The sequence below is a fragment of the Arachis duranensis genome, chromosome 4 (assembly GCF_000817695.3).
Source record: "Arachis duranensis cultivar V14167 chromosome 4, aradu.V14167.gnm2.J7QH, whole genome shotgun sequence".
Taxonomy (NCBI): domain Eukaryota; kingdom Viridiplantae; phylum Streptophyta; class Magnoliopsida; order Fabales; family Fabaceae; genus Arachis; species Arachis duranensis.
In genome coordinates this window covers 11,323,085-11,334,210 of record NC_029775.3, presented here as the reverse complement: position 1 = coordinate 11,334,210, position 11,126 = coordinate 11,323,085, and positions in this window count along the sequence as shown.

Sequence of the window (11,126 nt, the reverse complement as noted above, 5' to 3'; positions counted from 1 at the left end):
TGTACGATCTCGATAGGAATGATCGACTGACAAAGGTGAAAACGCGATTCACCTAAAAGATCGATCAAACTGGGACAAAAAACCACCATCTACAAATCGGCAAAGATGAACACAGAGTAATGCAAGAAGTTATCGAAAGTGATCCCAAAAAGAACCTGACGAGGTCTTATGGATTGCTATATAATAACTTAAAAAGACTGGCCGACACCAAAAAATCGGACCAAGTGAACCCAAGTTATCAGCAAATCCCTGGAAAGAGGTCTGGCCAACCCTATTAAAGAGGAATTGCGATAACTTAGAAGAGATCGACCTAACAAAGTCGGTCTCCTACAAGACAAGTTGTAAAAGTAATCCCTGAAAGAGACCTAACAAAGGTCCAAGAAAGAGGATTACAAAAACAACTTAGAAGAGATTGACCTAACGAAGTTGGTCTCCTACAAGACAAGTTGTAAAAGTAATCCCTGAAAGAGACCTAACAAAGGTCCAAGAAAGAGGATTACAAAAACAACTTAGAAGAGATCGACCTAATGAAGTCGGTCTCCTACATGACAAGTTGTAAAAGTAATCCCTGAAAGAGACCTAACAAAGGTCCAAGAAAGAGGATTACAAAAATAACTTAGAAGAGATCGACCTAACGAAGTCGGTCTCCTATAAAACAAGATAATCCCTGAAAGAGACCTGAACAAGGTCCAAGAAAGAGGATTATCAAATAACTTGACAGAGCCCGACGTGACAAAAGTCGACCCGGAAAGATAAAGTTACAAAAGATAAATCCCTGAAAAAGACCTGAACAAAGGTCTAAGAAAGAGGATTATCGAGTAACTCAACGACGTCCGACATGACAAAGTCGGCCCGAAAAAGATAAAGTTACAAAAGGTAAAACCTGAAAAGAGATTTAGACAAGATCTATGAAAAAAGATCACCTAGTAACGAAACGGGGACCAACATGAAGAAGTCGGACTAAAGCTACAAAAAGTTATAAAAAGTAATCCCAAGGGGTTGCTCGAAAAGATCAATTGAGAAGATCAACCAACAGAGGGGAGATAACTCGACCCGATAGACCTCGACTTCGCCACAAAAGCAATCAAAAGAGGATGGATAAAAAAACAACTCTGAAAATTCCAGGTAAATGCTAAAGAAAGCTGCAAGCAAGCATATCGCAGTTACCATAAAACAAAGACTCAACAGGCCGCTTGAAGCCAACCCCAAAAGCAAGAGAAACCATTCTGTTTTTCAAAATAAAGTTGCTAAAAGTAGCAAGTGGAGTATCAACAGTCAACAAAACATCATTTACAAAAAAGAGTTTAAAGCCCACAAACAGGGCTATTTACACAAATACTTAAAAAAAGAGGTCAACCAAGATCAGGAGCCTTCCCGGCAGCATCGGTACGGGGAGAAGGAGGGCAAGTCTGAATAGGCACAGCATCTACAGTTCCATCATCCCGGTTCAGAATCTGGCAATCCGGATCAGACGTAACGGGAGGAATCGAAGAGGTCGACACTTTGACAGAAGGCACTGGTGGAGGGTCCGCATCATCATCATCCTGGTCATCAGGGACAATCTTACCATCCCTCACAATATTGTCCAGGCTAAAGAGAGTAAGGTCGGCCTCAGGAGCAATAACTCGAACCTGCTCCTTCAGGTTCTCATAGGCAGCAGTTACACTGTCAACAAGATGACCTTGAAGCTCGGAGTAATCAGCTCGGACGTTCTCCAACTCCTCCTTCAGACGCATTCCCTCCCGATAAGACGTGACATAGCTATCCTTATGCCTCAGTGCCGTGTCCTCAGCCAGCCTCACAGAGGCAGCCAAAGAGAGGGAACTCACCTTCTCATTCGCCAGATCTTTTTCCAACTTGGCCACCTTCACTTTGAGCTCCTCCTTCAAGCCTTTTATCCGATCAAACTCCCATTTGTTCTCCTCCATAAAAGCTTTGGTGGCATGAAGAGGAAGACTTTGAGTAGTTCGATACAGGGCCACTCCCATGTGTGCCAACTTAATACCACTTCGAGTTACATAATCAAAATGATGAAGAAGTGATACGTCATCCATAGAAAGGGCACCATAAGGACCGATTTGTTGATCTACAAACTCGATCGGATCAAAGTCGGGAGCATCAAGGTTGAAAGGCTCAGTTGTTTTTTTCTTCTTACTAGAAGGAGCACCAAATGCAGCGGCAGAAGTCTGTGGAGGATCGACCTGACGAAACCGAGGAGTAGGAATTGCTTTCCTCGGCCCGGGAGAACCCAGCACAGGAGGCTTCACGGGGGCCTGAGAAGATCCCTCTCCGGCCACCTTGGCCGAGATGTTCAGAGCAGCAGTTGCCTTCTTCGCCTTTTTAAAGGCCCTCATGGGGTCATTGTTCTTTGACATCTCTGCAAATACAGAATCAGCCACAGCAAAGAGTTACAATCTCAATAAGAGGAAGGAAAAATTAAGAAACAAGTCAGACAAGTACCCAAAACAGTCCGAACCAAGGACGGGTCATTCAAAAACCTTTTTGTATCAAGATGGGGTGGTTTCCCCCATAGATCCTCAAGAACAATAACAAAGGCACACTAAACATCATCAAGCATCTCCCAGGTATAGCGAGACACTCTCATATCCCTCTGCCACTCTAGAGGGAAATAAGACTCATCATTTTCATCAAGAAAAAAGGGGCAAGCCCCCTCGATAGCACGAACCTTAAAGAAGTAATTCTTGAAGTCCTTAAAAGACTCATCATACATAGCAAAAACTTTATGGCCCTGGGCGGACCTGAAGGAAATCTAGGAAGCTTTCTTTTTTGAAGGAGCGCCAGGCTTGGCAAAAACAAACAAATAAAGGAAAAGAGTTTGAGAGGGTGTTACATTTAATTCTCAGCAGAGAAGTTGAAAAATTTTAATAAAACCCCAGAAATTTAGGTGAAGCTGGGATGGGGCAATATTACATGACCACAACAGGTCGGTCTCGAAAGCAGTAAAAGGAAAAGTAACGTTCAACTGACTGAAGAAGTATTCATAGGCATAGAAGAAGGGACGCTCCCTCTCAATGGAAGTCGGAAAACAAACTCTCTCATCAGAATCAGGAGCAACAAGCTCGTAATCCTCTTCACGGGCATTGTTACCACAAATCCTATGGCGCTTCCTCAGCTCTGTGCAAAATTCAGCATCCACAACAGAAACACACAACAAAACAAGGGAGTCCAGCCAATCGGACATCCCCTCGGGAACTCTGGAAGACATCTCTACAATGTTATTGCGAGAAGACATGAGGCCAACTAATCCTAAAAAGTAAGAAAAGAAGATGGGGTTACTAAAAACATCTCGGACAAAGGGAGAAAAACAACTCGGTCAATACGATACAGGCAAAGAAACAAGAAAAGGAAAACCCCAAGACTCAAACCAAAGTCCTGGGGCATCCTTTGGAGGCAGTAACAAAGCAAGGTTTCCAGGCAAGATCTACAGCTTGCACCTCAGCATTTCTTAGAAAGAATTCAAAATAGCAAACATTTTTTCATCAAAGAAAAACACAAAAAGTCATTACAGTCTACCAAGCAAAAAGCATTCCCAAAAATCAAAGCATGCCAAGTAGAAATCATCAAAGACAGGAAACAACCAGAAGCAACAATAAAACCCTAGAAAGCCTCGACGGAAATGCCAAAAGAATGTATAAAAGAAAGACAGGAAAAACATGTTACAGTGACAAGCAAATACAAGACCACGAAAAGATTCAAACTTTCAAACATGCAAAATCAAAGCTTCACCTAAAAACATAAGACGAAGCTACGAAAGAAGCAAGAAAGCTAGTACCAACCTGAAAGAGCGGCAAGCTTCAAAGAAATTGAAGTTGGAAGATGAAATCTAGAAACGCCCTCTCACAAGCAAAAGAAAGAACTCGAATAAGAGCAATGTTGCAGGGAGAAACGTGAAACTGCAAAACTCCAGGCGAAAACAGAAGCTCCAGAAAAAACGCCAAGCGACGCCGCAACACGAGAAAGTAGAAGCACAAACGAAAAACAGAGAGCGAAGGGAGCGGAGAAAATAAGTTACGAAAAGGGCAAAGGAGAGAAACCGTTTCTGGGGTTTCAAATCAAAGTAAAGAGCCAAAGAGAAACGGGGCAATTAATGCTAAAATTAATGAAAGCATTAAACCCTCGCACGTTCCCAAAGCGCCGATATAAAAGCGCGCGCTTTTAGAGGAAACGTTCTACATTCAAAAACTGCTACAAAGGAATCGACAAGATGCTTGAGTTCGGCTTCACCAAAGAAGGACTGAAGTCAAGGACTCGACCTCAAAAAAGAAGACCAAGCTCAAGCAGGGGCACTGTTCATACCCTGGGTCGAGCTGTCCGACCCGGGATGTTCGACAGACAAAGCAACCGACCTCTTCAGGTCAGGACAACCCGACCTCTTTCTTAAGAGCTCGGCCAAATCACCAGGAAAGCCCAAAGAAGGGCCCAAATAGAGGAACACGCCCCAAATCCTAAGGCAGCCCAAGCCTACAGAGAGAAGGGCGGTTCCCTTGAAGATAAGATGACCTCACTTGAAGATAAAGATAAGATAAGATAAGATAACTAACTTATCTTATCCACAGAAGGTCACTCCTCACCATTATAAATACACTGGAGCACCGGGATATAACTCATACTCTGATTCTACTCAATACCTGTTTAATACCCTTGCTAACTTAAGCATCAGAGTCCCTTGCAGGTACCCCCACCCTTCGGTGACAAGGGATCAGCAGCATTCTCAATTCCACAAGTCGGACACACCAGCTCCGGCTGCTATACACCTGCCGGACGCGTCGGCTCCGACCAGCACAGAAGATCTCGTCCGAGATCAACCTACAGTTTCAGGTAACCCTTGGAACAAGTAGGGTTATCCAAAATAGTGCCATCCATAGGAGTAAACCGAACATTAGGATCAAGAGGAGTAGACTCAGTGCAACTATCTGTAATTCTGGCTCGAGCAAAAAGATCATAAGCATACTTAACTTGAGAGAGATAGATGCCATCATCTGAGGATATCACTACAAGGCCAAGAAAATAACTGAGAGAACCAAGATCTTTCATCTCAAAAGTGTGGTTAAGGGATGCTTTAAGATTAGAAATACCATCACCATCATCTCCAGTAATGACCATGTCATCAACATACAAAAGTAGAAGAACAATTCCATGTTCACTTTTAAAAATAAAGAGAGCATTCTCATGAGGACTGCAAGTGAAACCGAGATTGGATATACTGGTGCTGAACTTCTCAAACCATTCACGAGGAGCTTGCTTAAGACCATAAAGTGCCTTAGGAAGGAGACAAACTTTGCTAGAAAGGCAAGGATATCCCAGAGGTGGTTTCATATAGACATTCTTTTTCAAATTCCCATTAAGAAATGCATTCTTCACATCCATCTGACTGAGAGACCATTTTCTGACCGCAATAATGGAAAGGAGAGTGCGATCAGAGGTGAGACGAGCAACAGGAGCAAAAGTCTCTTTATAATCAATACCATACTCTTGCGTACATTCTTAAACAACTAATCGTGCTTTATAACGGTCAATAGAACCATCAGATTGAGTTTTGATCTTATATACCCATCTACTACCTACAATTATCTGATTAGAAAAAGGATCAACCAAGTCCCAAGTGTGTACTTTTTCAAGTGCCTGGATTTTTTCCTGCTTTGCTTGCTGCCAATTTGGATTTGTGGAGACTTTTAGAAATGACTGATGTTCATGCTGATGAAGAATAGTAGAAAAATAATGATAATCAAGAAGATGAGGAAGTGGATTTCTTACCCTAGAAGAACAATTGGAGGGAGGAGGCATGACAGCAGGAGTAGGATCATCGTGCGGTCTGGAATTATCAGGAGATGGAAAAGGTGGAAGAGTAGGAGGCTCGAGGGATTGATTGGAGATAGAACCTATAAAATCATCACTAGAAAAAAGAGCAACAGTAGGGTTTGTAAAAAACGGTGACTAAGTAGAAGGAATTGACTCAAATGAAGAGAACTTAGAAAACATGTGATGCTCCCAGAATACAACATCATGAGATATACGAATACGTCTAGAAAAAGGATCCCTTTTATTTAGTGCCATAACCAAGAAAACAACACATACGAGCCCGAGGTTCAAGTTTACTATATTTATGAGGTTGAAGAAGAACAAAACAGACACAACTAAAAACTCAGAGAGAACTGTAAACTAGAGGAGTATGGTAAAGATGCTGAAAGAGAGTAATGTTACCAAGGACAGAAGAAGTGAGTCTATTGATAACATGGACAACAGTGAGAACAGTTTTACCGCAAGTATGCTCAGGACACAAAGAAGAAATAAGTATTGCACGAACAGAGTCAAGAATATGACGGTGTTTACGCTCAGCCCGTCTATTTTGTTAAGATGTACTAGGGCAAGAAAACACAAACAAAGTACCATGGTCAGCAAGAAAATTTAAAATATTGGAGTCACGGTATTCCATAACATTATTGCGTCAAAAAACTTTAATGACCTTGGAAAATTGAGTTTTAATCATAGTGGCAAAGTTGATATAAATCTGAGGTAGCTCATGATGATTAGTAATCAAATAAACCCAAGTAAAATGTAAATAATCGTCAACAAAAACTATAAAGTATCAAGTCCCTCCCATAGAAGTGGTGGGAGCAAGGCCCCAAACATCAGAGTGGATATGATCAAAAGGAGAGCAAGTAAGAGATGGATTATTGTGAAAAGATAAAGCAGGTTGTTTGGCAATTTGATAAGAAATGCAATCAAAAGACTTATTAGTAGCCTGACCCAAAACACCATTAGACACAATAGGACACAATTTTTCTAAGGAGCCATGGGCAAGACGGTGATGCCACAAGTGAATGGTAGACGGGGAAGAAACAGCACAGAGATTCGAGCTCAAACAAACCTTTACGTCCAATCCCAATGATCTGTCCTGTCCGACGATCCTACACACGACAACTAGAAATAGAAAAATTAACATCAAAACTGAGTTCAGCAAGTTGACCAACAGATATGAGATTAAAATTTAATTTTAAAATAAAATAAGTATTAGGGAGATTAAGATTAGAATGTGAAATAAAACCCTTATGTGTCACATGCAAAAGAGAACCATCAGTAGTGTTGACAGAATGTACATTTGTGGTGGTAGATAAAGACGAAAAAGGATGATGTAAAGGAAACATGTGATTAAAGTAACCAGAATCAAAATACCATTTAAAATTACCTGAAGAAGTGGAAAGAATAGTAGAGGTATTACCAGAAAAGGAGAGAAGTACCTTAAGAAGAGACTCAATGTTGGATGGAGAGATAGAAGGTGGATTGAGAGAAGCAGAGTTAATGGATTCAGTAGCAGCAGCAGCAGTAGAAGTAGGTACATTCTGATTAGTATAGTTGGAACTAGAATGATACTTGTTCTGATATGAACATTGTGGGCGAGTAGGACAAGTAGTAATCAAGTGTCCCAAAATCTAGCAATAATGGCATAACTGTGTTGGACAATTGTAGCTAATGTGACCTTTCTGTTTACATTTGCGACATTCAATAGAAGGAGATGAAGGACATGTTAGAAGCCATGTCAGCCAATGAAGGACACGTGGCAGTGTCTGAATGGAGGAGGAAAACATGTCAGCGATGACTCAGTGGAGCTAACAAGCGGACCAGATTAGGTCGAGGCACGGGTCTGCCACGACGGATCTTGGGTCAACGAACATGTCGGATCGAGTCCAGTGAGGACCGTGGGTCGTGACACGTGGTGAGCTTTTGGGCCGTTGATCTGTGGCCCAATCCGACGTTGGTAGGTGCGTCTAGAAGGGAGAAGAAAACTAGTTGCGACAGGGACTTGCGGCGGCACATGTGGCAGTTTCCAGCGACGAAGCTGAGCTTTGTGTACTCATGATGATGAGACGAAGACAATGGTATGGTCTGTGATGAAGAAAATTGTAACGACCCAATTTCCAGTACGTCATGATCATACTGGAAACCGAGTGTCACTAACTTGCTTATCCAAAACTTTAACTATTTACTATTAAGCCTGTAATCAAATTAGCGCATTATCGAATTTTTTGAAAAAACTTTTACTTTATAAAAAGATTTGCGATGACAACTAATTAAACATACACAAGCCACAATAAGGAATCAAATAAAGCATACACAAGGCCAACATTATATATAAACATAACGTATATCATAGATCGTACATACATATAAAGGTGCTACCATATATATCATGAGTTAGCGTACAACCCTTCATATCTTGCTACTATATACATAATTAACGCTCCGGGCCCTGGTTCATATAGGAAGCCCCTAAGCTGGTGCCCGAAACTAGCCTAGCCATTATTTACAGCTCCTAATCTCTTGGTGGATCTATCCAAAAGTGAGAGACTAAACCAAAATTTCTACGCTACACTGAAGGCGCCACCCAAAACAAGCTACCAACTCTTACTGTCTCTGATCGATCATTGCAGCCAAAAGACGAGATCTCTATCACCTTCATATCCTTTGTTGGGTCCTCGTATGTATATGGATAATCTTAACTAGAGTTCCTATTTCCATCTGAAGAGGGAAGAGCAGGGGTAAGAACTGGGGAGTTCTTAGTAGGATCGGGGGTAGTTAGTTTAGTCAGGATTACCATAGTTTAAGTAATTCACAATGAAATATACAAGTGTCACAGAGAAGTATCTAATCACCACAATTCAGAGTAACAGTGAGGAATGCATAAACACAGGAAGACAATCACAAACAATTTCACCGTATCAAGTAAAATGCAAATGCACAACAAGGATGATGCATGTCTAACCCTATTGTAGGTAATGAGCTCATCTGTCAGTTTTGACCCGCTCCCGACGTAACTCAGCAACCTTTTTCTAAGTTTGGTTTCCAGTGCCATAACATCTGTAAGCAACCTCTGTCTTACAGGTGCGACTCTCTTGAGCCGATGTATGCAAACATAACCTTTGTAAGCAACCTCGGTCTTACGGGTGAGGCTCTCTCTGGCCAATGTATGTATCGATAACCGTTGTAAGCAACCTCTATCTTACAGGTGCGACCATCCTCTGGATTGGCCGATGTATCTCTGGAAGCAAATCTCGGTGGACTCACCACTATATTTATGCTCATTTTCAGTAGGTACATAATCATCTCAGCTCGTTCTCAAGGCCAAACAATACTTCTACTTAATCCCCTTTTCATTTCGTTCTTTCTTTCGTTTCTTTTATTCCTACTCTCTGCTCTCCTGTGGCAAAGGTTCTTTAGATTCTTTTAATCTTTGCTCTCTACTCTTCTGTGGCAGAGGTTTCTTTAATATTTTTCTTTCCTTTTCTTTTCTTTCTTCTTCTTCTTTTCTTTCCTATTATTCCATAATATAAATTATTTTTGTATTATTCCCTCGCCTCTCCATAAGTGTCTTATGAAAAAGAATTATAAAATTCTATAATTAAGTCTTTGTTCTCTAAAACTTTTAGGATTACTCTACTTGCTTGCTTACTCATTAATGTTACACATTATAATATTCTTACAAAATAATAGCTTTGATAAATACTAATTATAATAATGATATATTTTAATATAAATGAGTAAATTTAAAGAAGTATTTAAAATAATATTTATAATCTCCTTTTAAAACTTAGTTTATACTTATTTTTAAAATATTTATTAATTACTTTTTAAATCACAAATTTTTTAATATTCTATTTTCAATCTCAATATTTTATAAAAGAAAAAATAGACAAAAGTACACCCGAATTTTCACACGATGGACAGATGTACTCCTAAATTTTTTAATGAGTCATTTGTACACATAAATATAAAACTCTGTTGTCAATTCTACCCTTCCGTGGCTTGAGTAAATTTTCCGGCGGTGGTGGAGACCAGGTGGCACGGTATTGTATGATATAGCCAATTTGAGGTGACATTGTAGAAAATAGAAATATTCATTATGAAATTTGTTGAAATAAATACAAGAAAAAGGTGTAGACCTTTCATTGGCCTTGATGGCACATTCTTAAAGGGCTTCTATGGAGGACTTCTACCCACTGCAATAGGTCAAGATGCCAACAACTAGATTTTTCCAATTGCTTATGTTGTGGTGAATTCAGAAACTAGAGATAACTCTTGGAGCATTTACACAATGACTTGGACAACTACAAAGTTCATGGTTGAAACTTCATTAGTGACCAACAAAAGGTATGCATTTACACATATTAATTGAACAGGGTCTAATTCCGGTTATACAACAAATTATGTCTGGAGTTCATCATCGCTTCTGTGATATGCATATTTGGAATAATTTCACAAAGAGATGGAAGGACAAACAACTCAAAGGGGCAGTGTGGGAATGACCACAACTCAAGAATTTGATGCTGCACTGTTGAGACTACAACGGATCAATACTGGAGCATGGGAGTATCTGAACAAGCTTGATCGGAAGCAGTGGAAGAAAATCAGCAAGTAAAACTAGAACAATGGCTGCAACTCAAAATTAGTTGCTTTGGACAAATGAATTTTTTGATTTTGGTGTTCTCATTTGGACTTACAGATTTCTGATTGGAGTTTAAAAAATTGTTGTTATCATTTCCTGTGTTAGGGTTCATATGGTTCGAAGAGATTAGAGAAGGAAGAGGAGTTATTTCATTATTCCCTTTTCTTATATTTATTTCAACAAATTTCATAATGAATATTTCTATTTTCCACAGTGTCACCTCAAATTGGCCACATCATACAATACCGTGCCACCTGGCCTCCACCACCGCCGAAAAATTTACTCAGGTCACGAAAAGGTAGAATTGACAACGAAGTTTTATATTCATGTGTGAAAATGACTCATTAAAAAATTCAGGAGTACATTTGTCCACCGTGTGAAAATTCGGGTGTATTTTTGTCTATTTTTCCTTTATAAAATTATATTTGAACTCTCACTTATTTTTATAATTATAAATATAACCTAAATTTTTATAAAATACCCATTTTATTCTTGAACTTTACTTATCACCCAAATACTCGAAAGCTTATACAATTACAAGTTATACCTCGATTTTTTATATACAAATACAATATTATCCTTCAAAAATAAATACAATTACTAATCTTTCTTTTATATCAAAACCAAAACCCTTAATCCTTTCCTTTCAAAATATTACTTGTAT